Source organism: Protopterus annectens, chromosome 7.part0 (assembly GCF_019279795.1).
Source record: "Protopterus annectens isolate FY-2018-M chromosome 7.part0, PAN1.0, whole genome shotgun sequence".
Classification (NCBI taxonomy): domain Eukaryota; kingdom Metazoa; phylum Chordata; order Ceratodontiformes; family Protopteridae; genus Protopterus; species Protopterus annectens.
The window spans coordinates 375652722-375661225 of record NC_056739.1 but is presented as its reverse complement, the minus strand read 5'-3'; the positions used below and the strand labels follow the sequence as shown (position 1 = coordinate 375661225).

Sequence of the window (8504 nt, the reverse complement as noted above, 5' to 3'; positions counted from 1 at the left end):
TTTTTTAAAACGAGGAAGCCCTCATAAAGCAGTAGTGCATTTATCCCTGGCCATTTTAAATAGCACTTGTGACACAGAAATGTTTATGGAATTTTCTGCTGAGGGAAGAAGCGGATTTAAATGAAAGGACACTTCTCTGTATAGAACATGAGCAAAGACTTGTTTAGAGTACTGATTTGCTTCAGGGTTAAACAGAGCTCCCCAGACTTGTCTAAAAGAAATGTTACTCTACAGTACTTTCTGCAGAACTCCATTGCTAATTGTTGAAGTGATACTTTCAGCATTTACATTAATGAATTCATAATGTCTCTCTTTAAAATTGCTTCATGACTAAGATGCCATAATTCCATATGCATGAAATGTTTTAATTCCAAAGTCTTAAATAAACCACGTTCCCTCTAAGTGCTTGTTTAATGGTACAGTTTGAGAAAGCTCTTTTTCTTTTGAGAATAACCTTTCTATATATGCAGGTAACTCATTGTTTCTGTAACTGCACTGTAATTACAGTGCAACTGTGTAGTAACTGCAGGATAATTAGTGTGCTGATGCGCTATAGTTGTGTAGCTACTATGTAGCTGCCTTTTCCAAACATTTACATAGCACTTACCCTGCTGTTGCACAGTAACAGGAACTTAAGTTGTATAACTAGTGTCTGCATTTTTACAGGCAGGCAGAATACATGCTGACCCTTTGTTTTGGGGAAAAATGAATGGCAACAAACTCTTCATCCTGAAAGTAAATAAAACAAAATGCTCGTCTTTTTACTGATAGTGTGCTTTAGTATCATTTAATAATAATTTGTATAACAAATGTATTAACAAAATGTTAAAATCATTAATAAAAGGATTTGCACCAAAACAAAAACAAATTCCACAAGGATTCATTTTTAACTTTTTTTTTTCTTTCTTACTTCAATACTTAAAGGGAACTGTGGTCTTGATACATTTTTTGTTTTTAATTTCAGTGTGAGTTTTGCCAAAGTTCAGATACTGTCTGCTTTTTAAGAAAACTGAATGTCATACAAGGGCTCTGAAGTTGGAAGAGTAATTCTTGCAATCCGTGTCTCAATATTTCAGTGCACAGGAAGCATCAGATATCGCTTGGTTTAATTATTCACAGTTGTGAGACCATGTTTTAAGAAATGTATAAAGGGTAATGTTTGATTTTCTGGCTTTTAAAAATAATTCATGTAAGATCTAAAAGATGCTCCTTGGATCCACATGAACGTGGGAGAAGGATAAAGCAGAGAGCCGAGTGCAGAATGATGTGTTCTATCTCCATATTTATATATATTTTAATTGAATCGCATTTATATTAATCCCATTTATATTACAGATCATTCATGCTACCCTTATTAGCCATAGTTCATGGCTGTTGTGTATTAATTTTAATGAAAAATGACATTGTGAATTGTGTTTTTCGGCTTTTCCCAGTTAGGAGTCGCCACAGCGGAACTCTGGTCCGCTAATGATTGGCAGTAGATTTTTATGTGCCGAGTTGCCAGCCCTGACACACAACCTTCAACAAAGGTATGCCCATCCACGCATGTCTCCACAGAGAAGACGCTCTAGCTGAGAATCGAACAGAACGTCTTACTGTGAGGCGACAATGCTACCGCAGCACCACCATTATTTTAAAAATGTATTTTTCTTTTCTGCCATGTTCATTTATTGGTGATATCAAATTTCTTTAGTACTTAACATTTATACAATATATGTACAGGTTTGGTTTTCATCATAATTTAAAAAAAAAGTCAAGCTTGTCTTTTTCATCTATTCCTCAACAAATGGGTGTCTCGTCTGACTTCGGCCACTTCTAAAGACTTAGCTCTGTAGCTTGAGCTTTTCCCATTACTCATACTCCTGCACCTTCTAGCAAACAAAAATTACCTCAGATCGTATTTGCCACAGTGAATATACATGGTGTACTGTAGATCAGGCAATTCAGTGGATAGGATAAGTGTTGTTATTAACCTCTTTTATTCTTGTTCTTCCTTCCTCTCCTTTATACTGTCAGTAGTATATCTACAAAAAGAAGTCTAGCTTTGTCTTGTGGTACTTTCACTTAGACATTGTCTGTCCTACTTAAGTTTCCATTTTCCTAGTGTTACCTATTGTAGGTGCTTCTGTTTTACCATCGTTGGTGGTAGTTCTATTTATTACCATGACTGGTAGGCTCTATTTTCCTTTTTCTGTAGGTCTGTCCACCATGTTGGATAAACCTACTTGATTTAAAAATGCATTTCCTGTGGACCCAAGATCCCTAATTCTGATGCTCACCAGGAGTACTGTCCAGTTGGACATGGAGTGTAAAATCTGTGTGGGGTTCAATAACTGTGCTTTGGTTGAATGCTGCCACAAGTTAGTCCACAAGAGTTTGTTACCCTCCCCCTCCTTCCAAGAATGCTACTGGGGATTCATCAACCAAAGGTATAAGTGGCTAGGAAATGATTGCCTGATTATCCTTTCTACTTGGTTTGGCTCCAGCTGAAAAGATCTCTAAGCCATAGAATCTGTCTGGCTGTTCGGATCCATCAAGACTGAAGTCAAAATCTCAGGCTCACCTCTCCTCCACCTTCACCCTGGAGCCAATTCCTTCTTGGATCTATGCACCATTCCTTCAGGGGATCCTGGGGAGGACTTCCAGGTCACCCTCTACCTTATCTGTCAGGTCATCTAGGAACTTGATCAAAGTTGATGTGAATGGGTTGATGAGAAGTTTCCCTTGACCTAGATTCATTTGGGAGTTTTTACCATCTCACTCAAAAATAAAACACTAAGTAACACCAAAAAGTTGATAGTTCGGTTACAATAAAGGCTGTCTTTCGAAAACCAAAAAATCCGTTTCACCAAGAATCACATCCAAAATCCGCAGAATCAAAACTCTTTATTAACTGACAACAAGAAATGGATTTAGCGCTTTCGTCTCCACACTGGAGACCTCATCAGAATCAATTCTTAGCACTTCTTTCATTTCTTTTATACACAACCACTTAAAAACAATTAGAAACAATTGAACATAATAAGAATCAATCAAGTAATCAATCAGGTAATGTGACAGAACATAATATTATTGGCTGGCCATGTTGATTCTCTTAAAACACCATAAACAGTACGTCTTTCTTTTAAAGCTGGTAGAGACATAGAAATGTGTGAAATATAAAATGTATTGCAATATTTTATATTTAATATGTATATAGATATATATATCAATACATATAAGTGTCAATACATATAAATATATGCATTAGTGACGTGTAATACCTGAACCACATGTATTCATCATTGGAAATATTTGCATATAATAGTGTGCGAGTGTAAGTAGGTGTGTGTAGATGTTGTGGATGTATTGATACTTCATTCCATATATGCCACACAGTTCATTTATTTTCATATGTCGTAAAGTAAATTCATTATAAATATACAGGTGTAAATAGACATAAATACATAGAAAATAAAAATAAAATTTCGTATATACAGTTTAATATAAGTATAAATATGAATGTGAATATAATTATGGATATAAATTGATAATATAAATAAATATATTCACAATTGTTTACTTCTGTGACTATATATAAATATGTAAAAATGTAAAAAGTCTATATAGTAAGAATCATGTAAAAATGTATATTCAAATACCAAAAAACATCCTTTTACGTAGATTGTAAATAAAATGTATTTATGTTGTATATTTAGTATAAAACACACCTTTTATAAAAACTCATAGAAATTGGTAAAAATTGATAGAAAACAGAGGTAGAAAGAGTGTATCCCCATAAACATATTATTTCCTTAGGACTTGTATCTTTTTGGATCTTCCGATAGTATTTTGAGGGCTGGTATAATGGAAATATGGTCGTTCAAGCCCTTACCACTACAGGCATCTAACTTAAGCTGCCATATCATCTCCCTATATGCTAATTTTGTCTCCCAGTCACCCCCCTCTTTCAAATTGTTCTGCTTCCTCAAGGACCCAAAACTTGAAGTTTGCATCATGACATGTAAGTGAATGTCTGTAAAGGGCATTATTTTCGTTTTTGCGATTAATGTCCCTCATATGTTCGTATATTCTTTTTCTCAGATGTTCTGTTTTGCCGATGTAATATCCCCAACAAAATTTGCAGTATGCTAAATATACAACCCCCTTGGTATAGCAACTGCTATTCTTGTCCTCAATGTAATTCTTAATGTAGTTACTGTAAGTTCCTTTTCGCCTGCTATTAAAGGGCATTGCGGACATCTGCCACATCTGAAAGTACCCTTTTTGTTGGAAACTATTTCACCTTCTTTATAGTACTTCTTATTCTCTAAAATATTCTTCAAGTTATGATTCCTCCTATAGCTGTATGTCAATTCATTCTGAAAAACCGTAATTCTAGTGGGCATAGTTTTGAACATATCCCATGTTTCATAAATACATTATGTTAAGTTGTCAATCTCGCCTTCATTCTTGCTGGATGGGTTCGGAGCCGATCCTCGGCTCCGACTCTGCACTTGCTTTAGCTCGAGAACTCCTTTTACCAGCTCGAGGCAACCCTATATCCCATGATGCAAGGCGGAACTACCTCAGATCTCGTTTGCCGCTTAGCTAAAGAGGTCTCCTTTGCCAGCTGAGGTAAGTTTTTTCTTAGTCAAATAAGAAAAAGTGTAGTTAGGGGTTTATTTTTCCCTGTTAGTGTTAGTGTAGTCTGTAATTAGTTACAGCCCACCCTATTCCCTATTTTTCAACCTTTTTATAAACTTTTATAAGTTTTAATCTAAAGTAGTTTAGTCAGGCCTAGTTCCCTTTTGTTATCCCTTCCTGTGTGTTTGTGTAAGGGATTAATTTGTGTGTTTGTTGGGACTGTTTGTGTTCTATCCTCCTAGGATGTCAAAAGAAGGCAAGGTCTCAGGCTTCAAGAAGTGTGACCAGTGCTGTCAGAAAATGTCTCTGACAGGCGGTCACACTTCTTGTGTTTATTGCCTGGGGCCTTTGCACCTGCAGGACTCCTGTGCGTTGTGTCATGCTTTTAGCCAGAGAGTCCTGCAGGAAAGGAGGAACAAACTCATCCTCCGAGGTTTACTTAAACCTGAAGGTTCTCCTCCTAAATCAGGGTCAGGAAAACCTCTTAAGCCACCGAGGCTCAGGCTACAGTGTCCAAGCCTCCTCCGGTGGCTCCGGCTCGTCCCGGCCTCGGCTGGAGTCGATACTTCTACTGAGTAGTGGGTTCGGTGCCGCTGGCTCCGATACCCTGACTACTGTGGCCTTGTCGGCTCCGGCTGGAGCCGACACTTTATCCAGCATCGGAGCCGAAATCCTCAGCTCCATCTGGAGTTCTAGGGACTTCGGCTCCGATGGCTTCGACCCGTAAGAGATCTCGGTCCCCTCTATTATGAGTATCCACTCGGCTCGGGATCTCCTCTTTTGTCGGAGCGGAGCCATCGGAGCCGATCTTCGAGATCTTCCAGGCTGTCTGACCACGATTTAGAGAGGGTGGTAAGCAGGCTGTTGAAGTCTCAGGCACTGGCCCAAATGCTCCATAGCCCGTCTCAACAGACTTCGGCTATAGCCCCATTCTTGAACTTCCTCCTCCGACTCCACACCAGAGTTCGGAGCCGAGCTCGGGACAGCGACTGTTTCGATGCCGGAGCCGATACATCCTTCGGCTCCTTCGTCCTCGATCTCCTCCTTGAGACCTTCCTTGGAGGGATCCGGTCGTCGGGTTTCCACTGTCGGCTCAGAGGGGCTAGTGGCATCGGACCCTTGTCCGACCCGCTCTCCCTCTCGGGCTTCGCTTTGGTAAGCTCGGCGCCGACATCGACCTCGAGCCTTCTCTCTCCTTGGAGCCGACCATTCCTGTCTCTTCGGAGTGGGTATGTTCTGGTCTCCCGGGGAGAGGAGCCTTTGAGGTGATGAGGAGTGTCCTGGCCTCTGAGCCTGGTCAACGGTCCATCCCTCTAGCTCCTCCCTCATCAGTGCCTGCAGATGCCTCTTGCCAGCCTCTTGCTCTCAGGCCCAGGGATCCATCGCCCCAGGTCTCCCCACTGGGAATTTCCTCCTCTTCCAAGGTTTCTCCTGACCCTGCAGGGGAACCCCCTCGGAAGAGGACGTGTAAGAGGAAACACACAGACTCCCTGAGTCTACTACATCTGATACCGACTTAGATGAGTCGGAGGGTTCCCACGGTCCCCCTCTGAGGATGTCTCCTTTTCAGACATCCTTGAGCTCCTCAAACAGAGGGGGAATTGGCCCTCCATTGACCCCTCCGAGGATGAGTCGGTATACCTGGAGGCTTTTGGATCCCGACCCTCCACCTCCTGGGTGTCTCCGCCTTTCGACCCACTCATGCAAGTAGTGGCTCGGAAGGCGTGGGCGGCTCCAGATTCTGTGGAACCTGTCCCCAGAAGACCATCCAAGTTCATTACGGCCCCGTCGGATAAACAGTTCCTTTCCAAAGGTGTCTCTGTGGATGCTATGGTGGTGGTGGCGGCCACTAAGAAGGAACTGGCGGATCCTTCAGTACCTGTCCATCCTCCTAACAAGGACTCTAGGACCATGGACAGGTATGGAAAGCAGATATTTTCTTCAGCGACCTTTGCTATGCGTTCGCTGAATTACCTTTGTCACTTCACCAGGCTTCAACGAGATATTCTCAAGGAACTGGGTGAAGTAGTCCAGGATCCTTCTGCTGCTGGGGCTCAGGAAAAGATTGCCTCACAGCTTGCTATCCTGAATTCCATATCTAACTCCTCCATGCGGCTCATATCTTATGCGGCCGATGGAGCGAGCAGGGCCGCAGGCACAGGAGTTGCTCTTAGGCGCCAAGCCTGGATGCGGCTGTGTAATTTTATGGACCCCTTTAAGGCGTCCTTCACTAATACCCCCTTTGATGGCTCGGCTTTGTTCGGACCTCAAGTGAAGGATACCTTGACCAGGTGTGAGCAGGACGGTAAGACTCTTTCTGCCGTTGGAGTCCAATTTTCCACTTCTTCTAGACCATATCCCAAGGGTCAGAAGGGGAAGATGTGGTTCCGTAAAGCCCAAGGAGCTACACCGGACACGTGGTCAGTTTACCCCCACAGCCAGAGGGGTAACAATAATAGACGACGCTCTAGAGGCAGGGGGGGTCCTCAGAACCAGGGCAACGGGGAGTCTCTTCCTGAGAAGCCCTTTCAGCATCCCTAAGGTGTTGCCCGACTGTCCACCCTTGGAGGCAGTCGGGGGAAGGATTTCACTGTACCCAGTAGCCTGGCAATCCCTATCCCAAGAGAAGTGGGTACAGTCGATTATATCAGAGGGTTACAAGATCCCCTTCATAAGGTTTCCCGTACCTCTACAATCCCTTCCAGACATCTCACCCGGTCAAAGGGATTTGGCAAAACAGGAGGTTTCAAAACTCCTAGAAAAAAGAGCCGTCCAGACAGTGCCGGCAGACCAAGTAGGATCCGGCGTCTACTCAAGATTCTTTTTGGTCCCCAAAAGGACGGGAGAGTGGAGACCAATATTAGACCTCAGCAATCTGAACAGATTTGTCAAAAAGGCAAGATTCCAGATGGTCACGCTTCAGTCCATTCTGCCCTTTCTGGGCAAGGACAACTGGATGTGCTCGATAGACCTTCAGGATGCATACTATCACATAAAGATTCACAGGCGCTCCAGGAGGTTTCTCCGCTTTCGGCTAGGGACCAGTCATTACCAATTCAGAGCCCTGCCCTTTGGCCTCACTTCAGCCCCCAGAGTGTTTACCAAATGCATGGCAGTGGTCACAGCTCACCTGAGACGTCTAGGATTCCAGGTGTTTCCTTATTTGGACGACTGGCTCCTCTCCGCCACCACCAAGTGTCAGCTTCTTCAGTCCAGAGACTACACCCTTCAGCTTTGCAAGAATCTGGGAATTTCAGTAAATTTCGTAAAATCTTCTCTGCTGCCTTGCCAATCTATCACCTTTATAGGCGCAGAGTTAAATACAAATCAAAATGTTAGCCAGACTAACAGATCAAAGAATTCTGGACAACCAAAAATTTGTTCAGCTTCTGTTACAAAGCAAAAAGATCAAAGCCAGGTTTGTCCTGAAAGTTCTAGGTCTAATGGCTGCGGCCATTGTTCTTCTACCACTGGCTCGCTTTCACATGCGTCTCCTGCAGTGGATGCTTTTCACGCAGTGGTCGTATCACAATCTTCCGATGAGACACGAGATCTTAGTGACACAGTCGTGCAGGGCTCATCTGGGCTGGTGGATATCTCCCCTCTTCTTCATCAGGGCCGACCCTTTGTTCCCCCTCCTCCAGTTGCCTCAGTCACCACCGTTGCCTCTCTGTTCGGGTGCGGGGCGGGCATTATCAGGGCAGGATGGTCCACGGGACGTGGCAACCCATAGAATACCATCTGCACATAAATGTCCTGGAGATGAGAGCAGTGCTTTTAACGTTGCAAGCCCTCGACGACTTTCTTCCCACGGGGACTATTGCAGTACAGACGGACAACATGTCCGTGGTCTGGTACATCAACAAAGAGGGCGGAAC

General features: G+C 43.1%; 1 protein-coding gene across 1 annotated transcript in view; it reads left to right on the top strand.

Moving 5' to 3' along the window:
* CAPZA1 (capping actin protein of muscle Z-line subunit alpha 1) overlaps positions 1-1262 on the top strand; it is a gene marked incomplete at its 5' end in the record, with an annotated part of 284137 nt that extends 282875 nt beyond the window's left edge. Inside the window, 1 exon segment of the mRNA XM_044076941.1 lies at positions 15-1262.
* Positions 1263-8504: the final 7242 nt, after the last annotated feature.